The 25,155-nt window shown below is 40.7% G+C and overlaps 2 long non-coding RNA genes across 2 annotated transcripts in view; one reads left to right on the top strand and one right to left on the bottom strand.

The window, feature by feature from the left end:
- The window catches only part of LOC131897470 (uncharacterized), a 46,405-nt gene extending 34,862 nt beyond the window's left edge, over nt 1-11,543 (bottom strand). Inside the window, exons 1-2 of the long non-coding RNA XR_009375703.1 lie at nt 11,420-11,543; nt 5,645-5,734 (exon numbers count right to left, since the gene is read on the bottom strand). This is a non-coding gene — a long non-coding RNA (uncharacterized LOC131897470). The remainder of the gene's footprint in view (nt 1-5,644; nt 5,735-11,419) is intronic.
- Nucleotides 11,544-11,644: 101 nt separating this feature from the next.
- On the top strand, nt 11,645-17,541 carry LOC131897469 (uncharacterized). Its single transcript, XR_009375702.1, has 3 exons — nt 11,645-11,954; nt 12,147-12,948; nt 17,428-17,541. It is a non-coding gene; the product is annotated as an uncharacterized LOC131897469 (long non-coding RNA).
- The last annotated feature ends 7,614 nt before the right edge of the window (nt 17,542-25,155 follow it).

Below are 25,155 nucleotides of genomic sequence, written 5' to 3'. Positions count from 1 at the left end.
CTATAACTTTAGGTGAGTTCAAGTCCTCTGGCCCTACCACGAGGTGCCCGTGATGTCCCATGGCTGTCTCTCTGCCCTTTAAACAGTCCCTGCTGATGAAGCCCCTGCTCAGCAGTAAAAATGTCCACCTGCAACATTCTCTGTTTCCAACTGCTTCCAGAATGAAAGCTCAAGTCCTGATTTTGAGCTTATGGTGTGTCCAGCATTCTTATCCCTATCGCCAAGATCCCCTTGAGGATGCAAATCGGTTCATGCCTTCTCCTTTTCACCTCCTGTCTTTTTCTGGGTGCCACTTCAGAGCTAACTGGATTCATACAGGCTGCCTAGCACTGTAAGAGGATGGGCACATCCCTGGCCCACATTTATGTGATTCTTTCATAACATTTTAGTAAGTCTATTAATGCTGTATACATTAAGAAGGCAGCACTCACTTCAGTAAAAAAAAAAATCCATATGGTTTAGCATTACCACAAATTAATGGGCGAAACACATTAAGCATGACTTTCTCAGGCAGGGGTAATCCTTCATAAACCTTTGCTCATCAGCATGCTGAGCATAACAGTACAACCATTAGTAAAGAAACTGTACCCCTTTTGAGCAGCAATGAAGTAGTCTGTGTCCATCATAAAGTATATAGACCAAGTATCTGTAGAAGGACCAACATGCTTTGAAACAACCGGTTCTCCAGAACACATTCCTTTATCATAATCTGTAGAAACTTTATAGCCAAGCACAAAAACCCAGCTTCACTCTGTGTTACAGGTCTCTGGCCTTCCTATACATAACATACTCCCTATACTCAAACCAGATGCCAAACTCCCAAAATCCTTCTTCTAAAGGGGTCACATGTTTGTTTCACTTGGTAAACACCTATGCAACTTTCAAAATTCAACACAAATGGCCAGCCCATTGTACAACCCCATCCTCAAGACCAAATGCTCACAACAAGCATGCAGAGCAGACTTGTGAATGAAATGGCTGTAGTTTAGACTAGAATTCCTTTTAAATTTTCTTTCTAGACCTCCTACCCATATAAGCATTTTGGGATTCATTTAAAAGTAATCCCAAGCAAAGTCCCAAATTAAATATATAACAACAGACCCAATAGTGATTCCTGTAGGTGTAGAGATAAAGTAAAACTTGAAAAAGATGCTTCAGAGAAGTGGAAAAAGAATGGGAAAACCTAGGGTGAGCAGAGTTATAGAAGCCAAAGAAGTATCAAGTGAGAAACCATTGATACTGTAAATGCTGCAAAGACCTGGCATGTGGACAGTGGCCACAGCACATCCACTGGCCAGAGACCTGGCTGCTTTCAAATTGCTCATATTCTATGGCTTTGGATTACCTGAGCATCCAGCTGTAGCCTGTGGCTTTCTATGCTCAGTCTGATTGTGTCAGAGAGCACAGAGTCCTCTAGAAGTGCCATATTCATCATTTGTACTCAAAGCTGTCTACTTATGAACAGTATGTCCGCAGCCCTTTCCCTTTACCTCTACCGACATCTTTATTCTCAGCACCTCCTTCCACATTATCTGAATCATTGAATTTCTTACTTCCTTTTAGTCCGATTCCCCCTTGCCCTACTCCTCACTCCAGTTTCCTCTCTCCTGCGATTTGAGGCTCTTAGAATCTGGAGCTGTGCACAGATGTTTCCATCCTGTGAGTGCTCGGCTGTTTCTCAGGTGGCGTCTTGGAGCAGGTGTTCTGATGTGAGCCTCCCTCCCTCTCTGTCTCTGCTGCTGTGCTTTCTATACAAACACCAGATTGCAGTGATGCTTTTTTTTTTTTTTTCCTATCCAGAGAGTACCCGATTCATGACCTCAAAGTAGGCTGTGCTTCCATACTCTTGGAGATGGGTGACAGTGCAAAGCATGTGCAGGACACAATGGTACTAGTCACTTTTTGCCATCGCTGTGAAAGAATATCTGATAGGAACAATTTAAGGGAGCGAAGATCCATTTCGACGCATGGATAGTCTGTCGTGGTGTGAAAGGCATGGATAGAAGGGCGTGGTCTGTAGCAGACGATGTGCTAAGCAGGTCCTTGTTACATGGTACTGATGAGGAAACAGGGAGCGCAAGAAGGCAGCAGGCTGAACTGTATGTTCAAGGCAAACATTCCAGCATCTTCTCCAGATGTCATCCCACTTTCTAAGGGTTCCATAACCTCCCCCAAATAGTGCCAATAGCTGGGACAAAGTGTTCAAACATAGGAGACTATCACACACGTTTATAACAGAAGTGTTAGGCCAAAGGCTTACAAGAAAGCATAATTGTATACTTTGACTTTACCCCATGCCTTGTATTCCCTTGTGTGTGTGTGTGTAATATATATATATATATATATATATATATATATATATATATATATATATATATATATATCCATCCCTTTCTTCTACTTCTTCTTGCCTTGTATTCACCTGCAGATAAGCCTTCCCAAAGTACTGGCCTCTTTATCCCCTGGCAACATACGTATGTAGGTATATGTGTATACATATACATATCCTTTACAATAATTGATTTGAAAAACCTTAGCAGACACCAGTAAGAATCAGGGTTACCTCCACGACAGCCTAGCAGGAGGGACGAGATAAATGAGAAGCATGATGAGCCACTTATAGTGACATTACCTCCCTGCTCCTCTTTCCTTTGCTGTTAGTTTGTGAGTTTGTCTTTGGCCTGAGGATATGGAAGTAAACTTCCCTCTAGACAAAGGGTCCTGTTTTACCTTCCTTTTAAAGCTTTCTTTGAGAGCCCATGATTACGGCAAGGGCATTTCATTCCTGTCTCTGTTCTATCCACGATAAGTGAGCAGTCCTTTTGTCCTTCCTTTGATAGGAGGAATTATATTTATTTGATCCTTGTTAAAAATAACAGTCTTCTTGAAGCTGTCTATGATCTCTGCAGGTGCATTTGTTTGAATAGTTTTCGCCAAGAGCCTGGAGACTTAGGGAGAAATTCCAGAGTGAGAGGCAGTGGAGTGCGAGGAGCCATAGAGAAGGATGCTCAAATGGTTTAAACGGACCAGCTTAAAACCCTACCCGTATTTAGACAAGGCAGTTGGCTCGTGAAAGACGAGTGGAGCCCAGATCTGGCTACTCTGAGTGCCTCTGTGGAGAGCCTTTTATAATCTATTTTTTCTCACTTTACATAGCAGATCATCTGAAATCGTCATGTACGTTTTTATTGTGAGTGTATGTATACAGTGTGCGCTTGTGTGTTCACATGTACATGTGGAGATGAGCAATGAATGTCAGGCATTGTCTAGTGCTGTCTACTTTATTTTCTGAAATATGGTCGCTCATTGAATCTGGAGCTTGCTGTCTAGGCTAGACGACCTAGCCACTGAGGCCCTAGGATACCTCTGTCTTGGCCCCTCAGCACTGGGATTACAGACATTTTCTTCTGCACCCAGTTTTTACATGGGTGCTGGAGATCCAAACTCGTGTCTTTCTGTAGAAAGCACTTTACCCACTGAGACATCTTCATCATTCGACTTAATGCACCTTAATTTTTATCTTAGATGCCTATGAGAGACATTTTCTCTATGAAAGAAGACAGCAATACATTTACTTATAAAGAGTAAGACATAGAACAAAACTGACCTTTAGAATCAGGCACATATGAATCAGACCACTCTATTACTTCATTCATTCAAAAATATTTATTGAGGATGTTCGCTGTTCCAGGCATAACACCAAGAATGAAAGAGACAACTCAGGTGAATTTTCACTGTCAACCTAGATAATTTATTAACTTCTCTCTACCTCAATTTCTCATCTATAAAATATGAATGCTATTACTTACCTTGCTGAGTGTCATGAAGATTGAAATAAAGAAACCATTTATGGCATGTATTAGCTTTTGTATTGGGGGTTATAATTAACCCTTTTGCATCTTACTTGATTTTTACCTGAGTTCCCCCTATTTACAATGACTGAATATAATATTCATCTTATCCAGTTCCCCCTAGAAAACATTTCTCTCACCCTGATGGGTTAAGCTTCTCCTTCAAGCTCATGAAATCAACAGAGATATATGACTGGCCTTTCTCCCCAGAAAAGCTATAGACACCATGGCAGGAGCGCCACACCCAGCCCAGTCTTGTCTCTTAACTGTGCCAATGCATAACCTGGGTTTTCTTTTGTTCCTTTAGTTTGCTTTTTGGGGAGCCACACTTCTTTCATCCGTGATGCAGAAAAAGTAACAATTACCCGGCCTAGTTTGTAGTGACTACTAAAAGCAATTATTAAATACAATAAATGATTGCATATTTTCATGCTTTGATTATTTGATGTTTGTCAGCTGCATTTTTATGTGACATATGAGAATAACTGGAAATGATTTTCCTGGTTCTAAGTCTTACAAATTGTCTCATTTTCTTTCCCTTTGCAAATCGGCCAGGATTCCTCTCCCGATCGATATTAATGGTGGTAAATAGAAGTTGGCACGAGGAAGTTAGATTACTGAAGTTTGGATTTACAAACTAGATATACTTGAAAATCAAAGTTCCTATTAGGGTTTTCCTTTGATCTTCTTAAGTTTGGGGCAGGGGTAGTAGTAATGTGTTTGGAATCTAGTTTTAAGTTGTATTAAAAATATAACTATGGACAGTTTGAAATAAATTCACATGACATCATGAGAAGGTGGGAAGATACTGGAGATTCTCCTCTAGTACCCTAACTCCGTTCCTATGCCTGCATTTCCCACCCTATAAATGTCAAACAAAGAGTTAACCTTCTTCGGGGCAATTTATCCCAGATGACCTCCTTCATCCCAGGCTGCTTATAGTCAGAATATGTTCTGAGGAATGCATCCTTTGATAATTTTGTCATTTTGTGTACAACATAACACTTAGTAGCTGATGACTACTAGGAAGATGATGAGCAAAACAACATGAGATTAAAGATTAAATCAAACATAGCAGAAAATGATGCACCAAAGAGACTCAACAGACAGGACATCTGTGAGGCTGCTGGAGGGATGACATATTGCTGTTGTATAGCAAACCTCTTCAAAAATAATTAGAATAGACTCTAAAGTAATAACGAATGGTCTAGTAACTACATCAACCAGTAATGTAGTTGCTTATTGACATTATTAAGTGTTACTTACTGTCCATTATTGTATGAGCCAGGCTTTTATAAGACCATCAGCAGAGTAAGTCTGTTTACACCCGCATCATCAGCAGTATCCGAGAATTTTATCATGATACAATGATTGACAGCAACATTACTAGGAGGTAAGAATTTCTCAGGGTCATGACAATGGCATGGGAACACAGTCTAATATGCAGTTTTTCAGTGACTGAAATATTACATGGTGTACCACTGTACCAATCAACTAGTAAGTCTAAACTCCTGCACCGAAGCATACCTTTTCCTTATTCTTTTAACTCTACTAAACTAACCCACTTTTCTTTTTTTTTTTTTTTTGTTTTTGTTTTTGTTTTTGTTTTTCGAGACAGGGTCTCTCTGTGTAGCTTTGCGCCTTTCCTGGAACTCACTTGGTAGCCCAGGCTGGCCTCGAACTCACAGAGATCCGCCTGGCTCTGCCTCCCGAGTGCTGGGATTAAAGGCGTGCGCCACCACCGCCCGGCCTAACCCACTTTTCACATCACAGATAACACAGTCAGTACTTACCCACCAAGATCGGTCCAGACTGGAGTCTGGATTTTCAAAGGTTGTCACATACTCCTTCACAGGAGCCACATGGGCTCCTCCTTCTAGCTCCTGTAATTTCCAAGGCACGATGTTGTTAGTATTCTTACCACAACGCATTCTAATTGTTTGTTTACTACTCTCCCCAATGGAATGTGAGCTGTTCACAGATTGCAAATGTCTTATTCATATGGATATAAAAGTAAAGTATGCACTTAATACTTCTTGAACAAATAAATGCAGAGCTTTGTCCCCTTTGAGGCACCACCTTAACATGTCACACAAAGTACAAGTCACTGGAAAGGCTTTCATTCCCTCGTTCTCAATTTTAATTAGTTGCTAGGATGTATTTGTTTTCTTTCTATGTTGTTTCCCAACGCTGTGTCTAATGCTTTTCTAAATTGCCATTTTTTCATGAGTTTTCCCTCCTCCACCCTTCCCTTCCTCCACCCCCGCTCCACTCCAACTCCAGGGACAGCTGATACGTGGCAAAAACATAAAAAACATAAATTTCACAGATGTGAACACAAAAGAAGCCAAACCTCTCCTTTTGCCCAGACCAGTGGTCCAAAAGCACTCTCATGCAAAGAGAGAAGAAACATTGACTTTCTACCAGTGTGTAGTTTTGGTTAATGAGAGTGGCCATTATAATTACTGGACTGGGGAATAGTCCTTAAAATTATCATAAGACCCTGAATTCCCAGAGAATGGCCAGGGATACCATAGAGCTTTCCTTATATTTATCTAAAGACACAGTACCAACCCAGAGAAGAGAGCAAGAAAGATAGGCATTTGTGGTGTGTGCTCTACAAACCCTTCCTACTCAGTTCAACATTCATCTAATTTGAGGGAAACTAAGAGCTAATCTACAGACAAACAGTTAATATACTTGCAAAACTTCTATGATTGGCAGAAATTTAATTAACATCTATTTTATTCATTATTATGATTATTATTGTACGTGTTGTTGCATGGGTTGAACCCAGGGCCTTACACATGTGACACACTCTGCCACATAACCTCCTAATAATTCCTATTTTTGATTTGACAACTTTCTAATTATGAAGTTGATATTCCTTCTTTCCCATGTTCTAAGTAGGGAGTGGGCCTTTGCAAGGCCCACAGGTATCAGGCACTGCATCCTCAAAGCCCAAGCAATGAAGGCTTTAGCAACATTAGCTGAAATGCATGTACCCTTGAAGATGTAAATCTCACTATGTAATAACGCTGCTCCAACTCCCTCCATCAGTCCTCATCACCTATAACAAAGTCCAAATTTATGAATGAGTAAGCATGACATTGACATCCTGACCCCAGTCCTATCTCCTGCCTCCACAAGCACTGTGATGCACTTGAAATATATGCAAATACAAACCCAAGGGCATTTTTAACTTCCACTGATTTATATGTTATTAAATTGTCTAGAATGCCTTCATTTATTTATTATTGGTTGGATGATTGATTGGTTGATTGATTAACTGATTGGTTGATTGACTGACTGGTTGATCACTCTGTAGGGAAGGCTATCCTAGAACCAACTATGTAGGTCAAGCTGATCTCAAACTTACAGCAATCCTCCTGTCTTAGTCTCTGGAGTGCTAAGATTACAGTTATGAGTCAGTCAGGCCAGCCTCTCAAACCTTCTTGAATGCCCCTTCCCAATTCTTGCCCTATTTTCCTGACCTTTCTTTTACAGCTTTTATCACATGCTGCTGTCAAGATATGTGTCTTAAGTCTGTTCTTAATGTCTAGATTGGGAATTTCTTGGAGACATGAGTTTAATACATTTGATCAAACTTGTTTCTCAAGCCTTTAAAGTAAAACTTAATACATTCTTTACACAAAAAAAACTTTTACGGAATGAATAAATTAAAAATGCAATTACCTATGGTAGTAATACAAACTGAAGTGATCTTTGGACAATAAAGCATATAGGTATTAAAAAGAAGGAAATTAGGAGACTCTAAGAAAAGAGGAAACCCAAAGGTATAATTGTAGGAACCATTTTCAATCCCAGAGAATGTAAGGAAAACATAGAGAAAGTATTATTCTAGGTTGAAGAATAAGTAGATCCTTTTGACATCAATCTCTAGGAAAGGTCCATAATAAATCATTGAATCAATAATGTATAATTGAAAAGACCCTATAGAGAAAGCATCAATTACCAGAAGCCAGCACCTTTTCTCAAAGGGGGTGGCAAACCTCACAAATGTCTAAAATTATTTCTCATTTTTGCTGTCTTAAATGTAGTAGTATGGGGCCAGTGAGATGGCTTCATGGAGAAAGGTGCTTCTTGCCCAGCATCTACACTTCATTCAATCTTGAAATGAGGGAATGAATTCCCATAAGCTGGCATCTGACTTGGTCTTGGGTACTATGGCATCTATGTGTGCACATAAACACACAAGACATAATTTAAAAAAAAATGGTTAAGACATAAATTAAATATAACTTTTTAAAAAAATTTTTTTATGTGCATTGGTGTTTTGCCACAGAACTGGTGTTACAGATACTTGTAGGCTGCCATGTGAGCTGGGAATTGAACCTGGGTCCTGTGGAGGAGCAGTCAGTGCTCTTAACCGCTGAGCCATCTTTCCGGCCCCTAAATATGACTTTCATCCTATCCTTTATATTTTTATGATTTATTTTCATACTTTGTGTGAAAAATATAGGATTACTAAGCAACATTTCATGGCATCAAACTGAATGAAAGGAAATACAGTGAATGAAAGAATCAGAATCCAGTGTCTAAATAGACTTCTTTGTGCAATAAACAAAGCTACAAATGTCATCACAAAATACAAATATGTGATCTAAACATAGCATTGGTAAGGCATGGCTTAGCTACATTATATAGCATGATGCTGTGGATTTTCATAATATACTTATATAAAGAATATTATATAATGCATTATATTTTATATGAATTCTGTTCTGATAGTTTTTTCTTCCTATCAGTGTGATAAAAACCATAACCAAAAATAACTTGAAGGGAGAATGGCTTTATTTGGCTTGCAGACTACAGTCCATCAACTAGAGAAGTTTAGTCAAAAACTTGAGGCAGAAACTGGGAACAGAGATCACAGAAGAGCATGCTTACTGGCTTGCTTCCCTTGGATTACTCACCTAACTTCCTTATACAACTCAGAAATACCTACTTAGGAGCGGCACTGCTCACAGTGGACTGCACCCTCCTCCATCAATTAACCCTCCAGAAAAATGCCTTACAGAAATGCCTACATGCTGATCTGGTAGAGGCAATTCCTCATTGGAGGGTCCTTCTTCCCAGGTGTTAACAACCAAGTTACAACCAAGTTAGCAAGTTAACAACCAAGATTAGCCATCACAACTCCCAAATACACAGATATACTCAAATGACACCAACAGTGGCACAAAACTAAAAGCAGCCAGGAATCCCTTTCCTGTCTGTGACTGGAATATTGGAATTGGTAGGCCGTCTACTTTTCAATAGGCAAAAAATGTATTATGCACAAAGATGAGCACTTAAAATGAGTAATAAGAAACCATGTCAATGGAACAAGGTATGTTTAAGAAGGAACATGTTAAAGAAAAAGCATCAGAAAAGGCAAGATATTAAGAACCTTCTCAAACAGAAATGGAATAAAATTTGTTTGGGATGCCTTCAGAAGACAGAATTAAAACCTGAATAGACATTCTAAGTCAAATTCAATGTATTCAGAATTTTTTTTTTTAACAACAGAGCTATTCACAATTGAAACAGGCTGTTTTATAAGGAAGCATGCTCACCAAGCTACTGGTGTTCACATGAGAAGGACTAGCATAGGATTCATCGATATTCTCATCTGTATATTCAGCAACAGGAGTTCTGAAAGGAGGATGCTATGTGGAGAAGGAGAAATAAATGAAAATGATGGTGGGATCAGTCACTGAAATAGGATTGGATTTAAGAGGAGACAGTTCACATTTCATTTTGCTGAGCTTAAGTGCATGAATGATAGCCTAATAGAAGGGGTGAGGTAGCAATTGGTTACATTATCTAACGCCAAAAGGAAAGGTCTGAACTGGGTTTATCCATTGCACAGGTCAATACTGTCCAATCTGAACACAGAATATTTATTTTAATTATTGATTTTATTTACCAAGTTTACCTCCAATGTAATCAAAACATTATCAATTTACATGTAGCCAACACAGAAAAGTTTAAATAATTTCATTTCTTTTGTTGTTGTTGTTTATGTATGTGTTTAAAATCTTCTATACATATTCTGCTTAGAGCATATCTCAATTCAGATACCTGCCTTCTGCTTCTAAGCACTTAACAGACACATTTGGACCACAGGTACCGTGACAGACAGCACAGAGAGGGAATATTATCAAATTCCTTAAAACAGGTAAATAATTTTAAACGTGATTTAAAATTAACACTGAAAATGTCCAACAAAGTATACTAGGATTAGCCAAGAGAAAATCCTTAAAAACTATATGAATGGGAGAGCCAAGGGAATAAAAACATACGTGGTCAATTATGCTAAACTCTGCAGCAAGTTGGGGACTTAAGAATACACAATCAAGGCTAAAAAGATGGCTCACTGGTTTAGAGCACTTGTTGCTCTTGCAGAGAACCCAAATTCAATTCCCAGGACCCACATAGTGACTCGCAATCATCCACGATTTCAGTTCCAGGGGATCTGATTCCCTCTTCTGCCTTGTGGGTAGAAGGCATACATATACATACGTGTGAAAGAAAAAAAAAACCACTCATACAAAGTAAAACAGAATCAAACTAAGAAAATGCATTGGACTTAGTGATGCAGGAAACCTTGGAGCAATGTTCAGGGTATGTGCCATTGAGCCATGCACAGGAAAGTGAATGTTTTAATTCTACCCTTCTTAGTTTGAGGAGTAATATGCTGAGGTAGGGTAGTTCTCTGCTTCCAGTCTGCCACAGACTTTGGATCTCTTTGATGTAACCAATTAATAGAAAAGAGGATGAAAGGCATGCTGAGGGATGGCCTCTCTCAGGGGACTCTTGTGCCAGGCATAGAAAGCATCCACCCTGCTTCCTTTTAGTGCACACATGTGCAGGGTCTTCTTTTAAAAGATTCAAGCATTCTTCTTATTCAAAGCATAAAATAAGTCATTTCCTTCTTTTAACATGATTTTGTGGACGTATTTTGGTAGTGATAAAATGGGAGCAATCTTCACGCATGGCACTGCCAATACTGATTCTTCAGAACCAACGGATCAGAACAGGTAAATGAAGGGCACAAATGGGAACCACAAGGAAGAAAGCTAGCTACATGTATATCAGCCCTGATTTAGATCCATTCTTAAAGCTTTCTCTTAGTTAAAATGAGTGGTATGGCTCACCTATCAGGCATAATTATTTAAATAATATAGGCAGATGTTATTGAACTCAGAGCCGAGTTGCACTAATTCCACTACTTAAGGGACCATCTCCAAGAAGCTTTCACTCAGCTATTGCAGTTAACATTCAGCTGCCAGAGAACCCCCACATAGCACTGTTACATTCCCTAAAGCAGAAGTGGAACCAAGAGAATGAGATCTTCAGTGATAACATTTCCTGAGCCCAGATGCAGACAGGGTCCCCAAATCTTAGACGCCATGTTCTAGAAGATTGGTTCATATGTAGAATACGTAATGATTCTTTTATAAGGTGTATTTGACTTCAGAAGACCCATAGCAAGTGTGTGTTTATTCATTTCTGTGTCGTGTTGTGTGAAGGCAGGCTATTCTAGATGTCTGTCATCTTACCCTTGCCAGCTCCACACAGTCTGTTCCTAACGTCATCATTTTGGTATTCCCAGTTTTCCTTACTACCCCATGACACCCTTGAATCTCTGTTCTTGTGGAGACTTTTCCTTCCTGCCAGCTCATTCTAAGGATTCATGATGACTGCAGTTGCCATAGGAATGATTCATCTATCATAAAGGTGGCTGCATGAGATCACAAATACTCCAAGGAGAGCCAGGAGGGAGGGAAGCAATATTCAAAACAAGAGATAGATCGGCACTGAAAGTAGATGACAGCTTAATGAGATGGGGAAATAAAGCTTATACGTTTTCTGTAATTCTCATGCGCGTGTGCACATCTCAGAGAGACCCAAGTGCAGATCCACTGTCAAATGTGTCTCCCTTGCCCACTGGAGACTTTATCATAAAAATAGAATGTAGTTTATAGGCTGTAAAGAAGCAGCGACATTTTCAACAGCCAGTTGGTGAAAATGAAAGCCAGGATTGCCTGGGGTGATCTTGGACACCACACCATGGGCATCCACTGCTGGCTGCTTGTGAGTGATTATTCACCTGTCATTTACAAGAAAGGGATGGAGACAACTTTGAAAAGATTTTCTTTTCATTTAACTGGATGGCTTGATATTTTAGCCTCCATCTTTATTCCTGAAATGGAACGATTTTATTATAATGTAATCCAACTGCCAATACTCCGATTGTCATGATCATTTTATTCCTTTATCTCCCAGATGGCAGTTAAGAAGAATGTAAACCCAACATCCAGCTGCAAATGCAGATTCAAGTTCATCCACCCACTGAATAGTCTGTGGATGTGGCTTGTAAACTAAGTCTGATTCCAGGCATAGACAGTTGTTCTACCAAGCTTTACCATAAACAACCATAATCCAGATACTGGTAAAATTCCTTGCACAGGGACGTCAGCAACATCTATACCTCTTAAGGTCCCCAAAGACAAACTGAGGCATGATTCCACCCAAATTCATTCTGAGGAACCAGAGACTTCACTGGGCTTCCTTACAGAACATACTGAGGGGATACTTACAGAAGTGTGGGCATTCCTCCCTCGACAGGCCACACCTGAAAAACTCTTACCCAACAGGCATGAGTTTCCCCATAAGTGCATAGATAGAGTGCCCCTCCACCACTCTTCCTTGAACTGTGTACACATGTCATTAAGACGAGTCACATAAAACAGGTGGTTTAGAGACGCAAGATACTCAGATGAGGGTCTCATGACCGCACCCCTCCATGAGGGGTATGAACAGTCAACAAGTCCAGATGGAATTCTCCTTTTGTAAAATGACATAGCTGAACTCCTCAACATGCAGTGGCTTGGCTCAAAGGACAGTCTATCACAATACCTGGCCACAGATAGCCCTGTGAATGTGGCTAGAGATTGACCACTGTGTACCAGAGTCTTGCATCTCACAAACCAGCCCTAACAATCAACATAGGAAAGGAGAAGTGTATGGACAGTGTGCATCAGCCACAGGGGACCAGCTACCAAGCAACACGCATGTCTTTGTAAAGGTGGGTCAGAGACATTTTTATCAGAAAAATATGATGCATTGATTTCGCAGTTTTCAAGCAACAGGATGCCAATCAGTCATTGGTAATTCAAGGATTCGTTCTCTTTGTTATGAAGATGCTGCATAAACAGGGAAGGTAGGAGTACTTCTTAGCATGAGTATAATGGACAAAGTATGGTCTAAGGATGTGGAAATCAAATCTGCAGAGGCCAGAACCAAGAAGTGATACTTTTATACCTTCAAGCTCTTTTGAAACAGAGATCTATCTCTCTGCGTTTATGGCTGCAAACTTGGCAATGCTGTGGATGGCTTCTTGATCTTGCACCAATTACTGGTATGAGTGGATCCAACTGCAAATCAGAGAGCATGTTGTTGGGTCATACACAGTATTTGGTCCAAACATTGGCAGCAGAACACAAATCAAAATAGTCATAGTAAACCTTTGAAAGCTACTTCCTCTAGTATATTAGAGGGCCTTAAAAATGCTGCCACAGTTAAGTCAGACAATGGTTAGGTCGCTAAGACATTATCCTGTGGTTCTTTCCTCTTCTTTTTAACACCTGCAAATTTATTACATAAGATATTATTTTGTACTCAATCTAATTAGTTAGAACTATTTGTAGTCATTTGAAATACACTCCATGTTGATTAAAATAATTAGTGTAGGGCTACTAAATATTTACCTAAGATATGAATCCAGGGGGAATTTGATAAATTTAATTAGCAAGAACTAATTATTGTTATGATAGGAGTTAGGGTTTAATAAATATAATTACAGAGCACAAATGATGGTTTCTTAATTAATAGATACTAGTTGCAAACATAAGAGCCATTATCATATTTTCATGCAGGACATGCTATTCAGCACACCTTCCAGATGTCAACGGTAGCAGTGATGGCGACTTAGAATAAAAGGAGCTTGCATTTGTATAGTGCTCATGCTGTCAAGCACAGTTCTAAGAGGCCAGAATATTAACTCATTTAATCCCTATACCACTCTACTGTGGTTCACATTTTACATGTATAGAAACCAAGGCACAGGAAGGTCTAGTAACTTGCTCAAAATTATACATACGCTGGGAAGTGACAGAGCAGGGAAATGATATCATGCAATTCAGCTCCTAAGTCCATGTTCTGAGCCACTCTCTACAGAGCCTAGAACAAACAACAACCGCCTCAAAAGAAATAGAATGAAAGTTCAAAAGCTCAGCAACCAAAATCCTATTCCATACTTACTATCTAGGGGTAATAAGCTTTTAATAAGAAGGTATGATTTCCCGAAACAAATATGAGAGTCCAAATCGACTCCAGAATGGCTGAACCATTCACACTATCCACATAAGGCAAAGATACTCTACTGAACTAAGGCTTTCTGAAGTTTTGGTTTTTTTTTTTTTAAGGAAGAAGAGCTTGCCTGGCTTGTGTTATGAATGTCTTTCCCCAGATCCTAGCTTATGTCCCTTCCCACTGTCCTTCCCATAAAAGAATTTGAAATCTTTCAGTTGTGCCTTTGGGACACGGATAGTGCTAGAATTTCATTTACGAAGAAAATGGGCAATTGTCATCAATAATAGGAGACTGCACTAAGGGTAGGTTGCAAGAACACAGATTGCCTCACGCCCAGAGCTTTCTATTCAAATTGGATTCTGGGAGATCTGGGTTGGTGCCAAAGAGCAAAGAAAGCCTAGAGACCACCTCCCTCAGGCCTGTCCTTGTTTAGAAGAAATTGTATTTCTCCCCCTGGTCAATCCTGAGACACAATTTAATCTTAGGAGAGCAACATAGAAGCAGGGGGGAAAGAGAGAGAAAGAAAGAAAATGAGAAAAACCAATAAATAGTAAAAACAGGAAACAGGAAAAGATAGGCCTATGGATGTACAATTCTTTTTTGTGCCTGTTAAATGAACTCTGGTGGGGATGAGGAGAGAGAATTATCCTATTTATATATTGAAAGAAATTTTAAATATGCATAGGCAGGGAGCGAGGATCTGCAGAGATTGAAATGCAAAACACAGCATGGTCTGTGCATCTTCCTTTCCACCTCTCAGTACCATTAGCAAGCTTCTTGCACCAATTTCTGGAAGGCTCCTTCTAAAACTCAGAGCCATCCTTCTACTTACTCAGCATTTCCGTTTTAGAAAAGCAATTTTATCTTTAAAAAGGAATGGGCCTTCACTTGCAAAACACGTTGTAAATGTATTCACATGGGAACCCACAGTTCACACTTGCCCAAGGATACACACAAGTCCAGCAGACCCATTCACATCCAAAGCTCCACTCCCTTTAGTTTTGCATCCTAACCTCTTCACACTGGGAGTCCAGACAGTTAAGATTCATAGCAGGCAGGGACATCTCATACTATTATGCAGGGAGAGGAGCACAGAGTTGAGGTAGCATGCAGAGTCATTCTCATTCAACACAATCACTCAGCAACATTTAAGAGATTTTTTAAAAAATCCATAGTTCCTCATTAATATACTTTGTCCCCATTTAAAAAGAAACACTCAGTTCAACAAAATCATAACCTCCTTATCAAAGTACCAGCTTACTCTCCCCATCAAGCACACCTCACTACCTAGAGGAGAACAAGAACCACTATCTTCAATGGCTCCACTGTGGTATAAACACTGGTGTATCAGTTGCCCTGTTCCCAGACTCAAGACTAACATATGCTATATCTCCAGATAATGCCTTGGAATATCCTGAGTTGGGGAGTTGACTCAGTCAATAAAGTACTTATTTCCTGAACATGAGAACCTGAGTTAATCCCCAGAACCTACATATAAATGTAGGTGTGGTGGCTCACACTGATAATCTCAATTCTGGGAAAACAGAACCAGGAGGATCTCTGGAGCTTACTGGCTAGTCAGCCTAGACAAATTACTGAGTTCTAGACTAAAAAGAGTTCTTGTCTTGAATGGCATTCCTTAGGGTGATACCCAGGGTTGTCCTCTGGCCTGTAAATGTGAATTTGCACACACAATGAATACACACAGGTGCACACACTAGAACACGAACACACACACGTGCACATATATATTTTAAGAAAAAACTTTAAGTCTAGGAATAAGAAGGAGCTACTAGATGCTAAGAATTTGTAAATCATTTCACTTTTTCCTCTATCCTCAGTATCTATGTTTTTCCCTGCCTCTCACAAATAGACCAAGTGTTTGTGCTTCAAAAGGAGATCTGCTAGAATATAGGGTCCAGGCACCAACCTGGGTATGGCTTTGAGAAAGCTACCATTATCTGGTTATTTAGAGGTGAGACAACTTTTAAAATTACTATGAGGCTTGTTTATGATCAAGACTTCTAGATTTTTATAAGGTTCCGTTTAAGAATTAAAATGCATGGAAGAAAGAAAAGGAAATAGAGGAATGGATAATAGAGTATGTATAGTGCTTCCAGTTTAATCACAGCACATTAACTCTTTTTCACAGGAAGTGGTCCAGGAAAACCTGCTAGCTACATCTTTTCAACCAGGACCCAAGAAGAAGCACTTTATCCAAAAAGACCTAATCATCCTCTGTCTGGTTAACTCCTGTCTATCACCGCCATCAACTTCCTAGACATCTGTGTTAGATGCTTCCCATCTGATGTTTCAATGCCTGTAATTTAGAGGAAAAGGAATCAGGAAGATCTGATAGGACAGATGATTAATTCTGCAATGGATATGTGGGCTTTGTACTTTTTCTACAAAATCCAAGTGGGTTACAGTAATTACAGCCATGATGATTCATCCTACCCCAGCATCACAAATTCAGGTCTAGTGAGAATTATTCTCATAGAGGCCTGAACTGAACTTTTCCTTCTAGATGTGACATTTCCCTTTAATGGATTTGGTCAGTGGAAACTTAAGACTAAGTTCAAAAGATGCTAGAGCCCCTGAGCATGGACCCTGTATAAAAAGCCCCAGTATGAAGAATATCCCACAGCAATCATCAGCCAGAAGAAAGAAAAACAGGCTGGTTGTGGTGATGCATGCCGGTAGGATTTGCTGAAGGAGGCGGAGGCAGGAGGATCACAAGTTCTAGGCCAGCCTGGGCTACACATATTTAGCCGGGCGGTGGTGGTGCATGCCTTTAATCCCAGCACTCGGGAGGCAGAGGCAGATGGATCTCTGTGAGTTCAAGGCCAGCCTGGGCTACTACAGAGTGAGTTCCAGGAAAGGCTCCAAAGCTACACAGAGAAACCCTGTCTTGAAAAAAACAAAAACAAAACAAAAAAAGAAAGAAAAACAGATTGGCTCAAGGCTCCATGTGGACGGTTTTCTGTAGAACCAAAATTATATTATGAGGACAATATGAATGGTCCTGGCTGCAATTATGTATTAAAAACTCAGGTAGAGATTACATTTTCATTAACTTTCAGGCAATCAAAGACTAGTGGTGAGGTAGGGGTGGAATACACTTTAATGTGTGACAAACCCACATTTTTTTCTAATTTTCTTTCATTGAAATTTTTCCATCCTGAAAACACAGATATCTTCAAAATCAAGAAGAAACTGCCCACAAAGCGATCTACAATTTGCCTCTCCATCCTTAGCACTGGGTTGAAACAGAGCTGCAGAGATGCTTTGGTGAGTAAGCATGGGTATCCACCTTAAGCTACAACTTCAACCTCCTTTCATGAAACAAGGCATGCCAGAATCAGAGTCCTACAGGATTGCTTCTCCAATGGCTACAGTGTACCAACAAAGAAGTAAACAGATAAAGCTTTATTGAAAGATGACATGTGTATCTTCAGCTCCATTTTTTTTTTTTTTTTTTTTTTTTTTTACTTATAGGAACACTACGGAAACTCTCAGACACTTGTTTTTAATGGTCTTTAGAACACACCGAATTTTTCCCCAGGGGTTGGTCTTACTCTGGATTACAATGCGTCTTTCTTTCTATGAGATAAACCAGACTGCTTCTCTCCCAATGACTGATAGTAGATTGACATACACACATGAATGTCATACAGATCATCCTTCATCTTTCCTTATTTTATGTCCAGGTACAATATTCTGCCAGACGTCATCCTTAATATAACACAAAGAACTCACAGCCCTATCTCAGGGCCCTATCTTTCTTTGGAAAATACATAATTTCTTTGCCTGTCATACATTCTTCCACCAATTGTCTGCACACACAGAAAGCAGGATTTATGAGGCACATCTTTCATTATAATTTCAGCATTAATAATGCTTCAGCTCATCAGTGGCTTTGTAGCCAACATCACCAATTCTATAATCTTGTCTACTATCCTTCCATGACTCAATCCTCCCTTTGTCACCATTCACACCCCCTTATGAAAAACAAAATGTGGACTGAATGTTTGTAACCCCTACCATTTGTGTTTGAACTCCCAATCTCCTTTGTGATTTAGAATTAGACCTTTAGGAGGTAATGAAGTCATGAGGGGAGATTGTCATAAATTATGTCTATACCCTTTTAAAGAACAACTTGAACTTTCAAGCCTTCTTCATACCATATGAAGTGACATGGTGAAGACAATAGTATGGATTCACAATAGAACTCTCACAGAACCCAGCCATGCTGGTAAGCTTGATCTTGGACTTCAAGATTCTAAAACTGTAAACAGTGCGTCTCTGTTGTTCATGAGTTTATAATCTGTGGTGTCCATAATAACTCATTATAGCAATCTGGACTGTCTTCATTTCTTTTCCTGTTGCTGTGATAAAATAGTCCAACAAAATAAGTCAAAGGAGAAGGGGTTTACTTTAGCACACAGCTCAAAGTATAGTCCTTCATGGTGAAGAGGTCAAGCTGACACATTGCAACCACACCGGAAAGCAGAGAGCAATGAATATAAGCATACTATTGTTCATCTCCCTTTTCCCACTCTTACACACTCCAGGATCCTTTGACTAGGGAATGATGCTCCCCACAGAAGGTGGGTCTTACCACTTCTATTAACATAATCAAGATCATTCCACACAGGCAAGCTCACAGGCTAACCTACTCTAGACAACCACCATTGAGATCCCCTGCCCAGGAGATTCCATATCCTGCCAAGTTGACAATTAAAATTCACCATCATCTTCCTGGACGATTAAGAGAATATCACCCATGCAGTAAGAAGAATGTTCATACATAAAGGATGTTTCCAAGGTAAATAAAGGAGCCATGCACAAATCTCATGGAAGTCACAGGAAGGAAGGATAGGTCAAGCCAGCATAGAGCATAAGATCATGTGATCCTTGTGGTTACTTTTGATTGAAGAATGGGTAATCTTAACAGCTTCTGTGTCTGGAAGCAAAGGGTACATGGAAAGCCTTCAGATTTCATTTGCATGGTTTCCTCCGTCCTCTGGACACACAGTTATCTGGTACACTGTCACATGATAAGATCAAGTTCAATCTGCCTTCTAAGAAGTAGAAGCCATGCCCCGCCTTCTATGCATAACCAACCTTTTGAGGTCCATCTTAAACTCTGGTTACCTTCTCCATTAAGCCTTAGAATTAGCTAATCAGATGAAATGGGATAAGGCAAATAAATACTAGGTACCTGGTAAGGAATGTAAATGAATCAGTGTCTTTCCCAGCAGAGGCTTGCAGATGCTTGCTCCCACACAAGACACAGAGAGCATCTATCTTCCCACATGAGACACCAGGACTCCGTGGCTGCCATTTGTTTCTCCTCCCCATGCTGTTTATTCACTCTTTTAACAAATATTCATTACTCCTCACTGGGGCTGTGACAGAGAACACGACAATCCTGCTGCCAGCCCTTATGGAGATCATAGCCCAAGAGTGTATGCACACGAGTAAATAAACAACTGCAGTCACAGTGCGATGCCCAACAACAAGCTAGGAGTGAATCCTCTGGAAGCACTCAAGAAGACAGCTGACCTAGACCTGGGCAGGGCTGCTGGCAGAGGCAGTGTCTGGGCTGAGATGAGGGGAGGACTGCACAAACAGTAATTTGTAAAAGATCTAGAAGTTGAAAGGGAAGGCAGGGAGGAGTGGGGGAAAGTCTCACTTGGGCAGAAGAACATTGCTTATCATTCTTTGCATTCCAAATTTACACACACACACACACACACACACACACACACACACCCCGCACGCACACACATCGCACGTGCACACACGCTCACACACAGACATGTTCACACTACACACCCAGGTTCTCTTCATGCTTTGTCTTTGTTCAGCCTATAAGCATCAAGGTGTGAAGAATGAGCCTTTTATCCTACATTTTGGATGAATCATCTGTGTCTGAATTTTTTTGTTCTGGTGCTGATAGGAATCTAAGTCATTAACCTTATAAGCACCCTCTTAATTTTTTTTTTCCCTTAGAAGGTAAGTGGGAATAAACCTTTGCTCAGAGGAAGAGCTAAGGAGAGAATAAGGAGGTCACATGATCAGCACTCCATAAACATTTCCTGCCTTTGTTCCCGAGCCAAACCTCTTAGACAGAGGATACAGTAAATTCTGTGAAATGTGTACAGAAACATTTGCTGTTGTCGCGACAAAACCAACCTTCTGATGAGCTTGTGGTGGGCACCCAGAACAGGGGCATACTCCTGGGACTCAGAAGTAGTAGTGAAAGGAAGGAAGGGACTCTAGTAAATGGGGGCGGGGTGCAAAGCCGAAGAACAGGTGAGGAGAGGTCTGCAAAGGTTCAAGCTGCTGATGCAGGAGAACTAGATCCACTGACCTCTCCCTGAATCCTCCAGCATTTTCTGCATGAAAAAAAAAATGGATTGCTAATGTGTATCTTAGATGTCGTGTGTCTATTTCGCCAGTTAGTGACAAAACTCATTAGCACCTGAGGTGGCCTGGAGGCTGTAGCTATTTCCAGGAGCCTCATCTCAGTTTCTACAGCACCCTCCCATTCACCAGAAGAGATCTCCATGAGCCCTTCCCAGAGAGGTACCCACAATCCCTCACTGCAGATACTCCAGGGTGTGCATTGACCATGCAAAAGAACTAAGTAGGAAGCTCAGGTACCATCCTCACTGTAGAGTGGTCCTATAGTAAAAGTGTTCAAGGAATAGGTAAGGAGTTTTAAGTGAGTTTAGAAAAAGAATAGATAGATAGATAGATAGATAGATAGATAGATAGATAGATAGATAGACAGATATAGATATAGATATAGATTTATCCACATACAAACCACAATACCAGACATCTATCAAACATAGGTCATTCCAATAGAAGGACCAAAAGTGCTTACCCAAAAAAAAAAAAAAATCTAGTTTTCGGAACAACCAACCTAGACTCAACAGAGTAGCATTTCTCAAGGTAGGAACTGGTTCTTACAAACACTCCTTGGCTAAGTTGATTTCACACTGATGGGTAAGATCTGCTGACTTGAGCCAACATGCCCTCCGGACTGTGTCACATGTGCCCACGGCTCTTTCCTGTCACTGTGCTTATGGTGGTCCACTTCTGAGGTAATACTTCGTGGACAGGGCACCCAGCTGGCACCAATTAAAGCACATTGGCTGGTTGTCAGATGGTTCGCTGGACATGTCTCACATCTAGCCAACAATAAAGGCTAGCTGCTATACCAGCTGGCCAGGCCTCTCCAACTGGACTCTGTCCAGAAGGGCTTCATGGAGTCCTGAGGAGAGCCCACACATGGATTGCAGACAATGACTTGCTCTCTTGCAGCTTCTGACTTTGGGACATCTCTTCACATACTAGTGTGTTTTCAAGCTCCCTGCTTAACTGCTGAAGGGCCTGAGCCATATAGAAAAACCGCAGGGACATCCTAAGCCTCACGTCAAAAATCTCCCTGTCTATGTGAACAGGTTTGTAAATTGTTTTTATTATGATAAACTGTTCTGGAAGTTCTTTATACCAGCTCTGCCCCCAGTAAATGGCCAATGCCCCTCATTAGTCTTGGTTGTCTACCTGGATCTGTACATTCCTCCATCTGGGAAAGAGAAAGAAGCCAGTACTTGTCAATCCTGAAGATGGTTGAGCTTTATCACCCTGTATCACAATTGCCATTGCTCAAAAGCTCACTGTCAAAGCACCATTTAGCATGTTCCTCTTCAGAAAGGCATCCGAAATTACGGCTGGCTTTACTGACTAGGGTTTCCACATTCAGATGGAGCAGTCCTTACAGGACGGGAGAAAACAGAGATGACATTGTAATAGTAACCACTACAGAGAAAGTCCATGGACTCTGAGGACATGAAATGTGCACCCCTGAGCTGCTCTCCTGGGGTTCTAGAGGCTTAGCTGCCTACTTCTGGACATCCTTGAGAGTTGATTACAGTTCAGGAAGTCTCCTCAGGAACAGATCCTAGACTATTCCCATTTCTTCCCCTATAGCCCCCTAAAAGATTCAGAAACAATTCTGGGGTCTTCTATACCTCATCAATCAGTGTCAACTTTGTCTACAAGCCAGGGAGCTCACCAACATAGAGATTTATGAAAATGAGTGCAAAGTGAAGAAAGAAAACACGTTAGCCCCCCTCCAATGTATTTGTTCTTCCTTTATTTTGTTATTCTCACACCACTTCTCACTGGGTCTTGATTTTGTTTTTTTGTTTTGTAACTTTGGAAGCTTTATGAGTAGAAGGACAATGATTTGTTTTGCTCACATTTCCAGCATCAAAACACATATCTGTGTTCAAAATCTGGTTATCTACTGAAAGAAGGGGCTGACTTTATCTAATCATGATGGTCCTCACCCCCTCAACATACACCTTCAGAATACCTGAGACGTTGTGTTTTATAAGAACAGAAATTTATTACTTGTTCTAGAGGCTGGGAAGTTCAGGATAAACACATCAGCAAATTCAGTGCCCTGTGGGGCCCCATGATTTACAGATGGCATCTTCTATATTCTCACATGGTTGGAGTGCCAATAGACTCACACAAGAATATCCTTAGGACATGATATGGTCACCTTCTTAATGCTATTAGGGTCTCGACATATGAATTAGCAGAAGGGAGAGGGCACAATATTTAGCAGTTGGTAACAAAGCTGTAAACTGAGAAGATTGGCTATCTCCATGACAAGCTAGACTGAGTCCCTATAACCTTGACAATGAAGCCAATTATGACATCTTGAGGCTTTAACATGCATACAGCCCATGAGGACCGGAAGGAGTGCCTTCTCTTTGTCTGTAAACCCTGGGGATGTGGTGCACAGTAGGTACTCATTAGATGTTTGCTGTGCAAATGTCTGAACAGATGCGCAGACAGCTATTCCAGGTGGGAGGGACAGAGGGAGAAAGGCTCACTGGAAGGTTTGTGGTGCAAACAGACAAGAAGTGGATATTTGCTCATTGCTATTATCCATGACTCCAGGTAATTCAAGGTCATAGCAGCGACAGACACATCATAATTTAGTCTAGGCAAAGAGCTGTATTAAGGTACCATGCCTTCCAGCCAGAAAGTGCCTTTGTTGCTGCACTCGGGGCATTAAGCCGCAAAGCCATTGTAGTTTTCTCAATGGCTTTATGAAAGACGAGTCTTGATTTCTTCATCTCTGTCACTGGGGCTTTCCCTGCAGGTCCTGCTAGAGGGAAGAAAACAGAATCCTGCCACTGACAGGGAGATTCTGGGGCATGCGTATAAACCCTGCGCAAGGAAGAAATCCTACCACAATATTAGGTCGGGGATCCTTGACATGCTCCATCCTTCCTCTACTCTCTCCTCTGTATGGGATTTCCAGGATAGACACCGTGCTTTCTAACAATAATACAAACCAGAAGCATCTGCCTTCCACACGCTCAGCTGAAAGGCCTTTTAAACTCCCCCACTGTTTATTTTGGTTTATTACTGAAAGGCTAAAACCGTTAAAAAAAAAAATCATTGTTGTGGGTATTTTCCAGTTGAGATGAAATATTTAACAAGGGTAAGGTAGGGAGGAGGAAGTTTGCTGAAAATACCATTTTTTAAAGGTCAAAAAATGCATAAACCCATTACTTTAATATTGTTTGTTCTCACAAGACACAAAATGTTCCCAGGTTTTTCCTACTCGGGACTGGAGTGCACAAAGGCATACAGTTATCAGATCCTTCTCCCAAATCCAGCCAGGATCCTTTTATAGCCTTGCTCAGAATCTTCCCTGGTTCCACCCAGCCCAGAAAATAAGATACAGTATCGTCAGCCCAGCAGGAAAATCCTGCCATAAACCAGCTCGACCTAGATGCACAGTCACACTGCCCACAGGGCCTCACACCCGCCTCCGGATCAGCCTGCTGCAAAGATGTGTTCTTGCAGAAAATTCCAATGTATAGTTTTACCTCTCTGTGCCGTATCATCACAGCAGTCTCTCAGTCAGAAATAACCTCCTACCTCTCCCTTCCCATCCATGATGACACATCAAAATCTTACCCACGCTTTCCAAGTCAGTGCTATCCCACCTCCTCCCAGATACCTCCCTGCTCACCCGAAGCAGAGATTTCTTAGGCACAGGTGGCCACACTGTACATCTGTGTGTGACCATACATCCCCTCAAAAAAAAAAAGGCTGTGAGTTTCTTGAAGGGAGGGACTAAGAACTATAGAACTGTATGTCCCCCACAAAACCCAATACCTCCACATAGTACATAACAAATGAATATTTTTCTAATGATGAAATTAATAAATATACAAAGAATCTTTTCCCTCTCTGCAGCATTGGCGCTACTATTTGTGAGAAAAAAAATTAAAACTTTAGAACATGCCAAAGCACTCTGCATAATGGATGCATCTTCTGATTGGATTGTAATTAAAATAAGATTTTTTTCCCCCTGTAATAACATAGTTACCTCCACTGGCAGAAGGGAGATGGCAGATGTAATGGATAGTTGATGAACAGTTTTGAGTGCTGCCATAATGTATATCCCATTATGTTTCCTATTTCAGAAAAAGAGCTTTAGAGGGGAATTACAAGAACCTGCTGCCCGCCGACCCCACCCCAAGGGTAGCTGGACTGTACAGTATGAGAATGGGAGGAATGAGTGCTGAAAGAGGTGAGGAGCTCCAGAGCTTGAAGGCAAGCGAAAGAAAAGGTGTGAAAGCTTATCAGAAGCCCACAGAAGCCTGGGGCTGGGTCCAGAGAAGTCCACAGAGGTAACTTCTCATCGTGTATTCTGAGTCAGCCTCTTTGACTGCAGCAAACACTGGTTATATATGGATACCAAGCACTAGAAACGAGGTGTGTTACAAATACAATAAAATACACATTGTGGATTAAAGTCATAGTGCGGAAAATAATATAAACTGTTTCGTCAACGATTTGTGTATTTGTT

This window comes from Peromyscus eremicus, chromosome 22 (assembly GCF_949786415.1).
Source record: "Peromyscus eremicus chromosome 22, PerEre_H2_v1, whole genome shotgun sequence".
NCBI lineage: Eukaryota > Metazoa > Chordata > Mammalia > Rodentia > Cricetidae > Peromyscus > Peromyscus eremicus.
The sequence above is the reverse complement of the archived record's forward strand: the minus strand, read 5'-3'. Positions and strand labels throughout refer to the sequence as shown.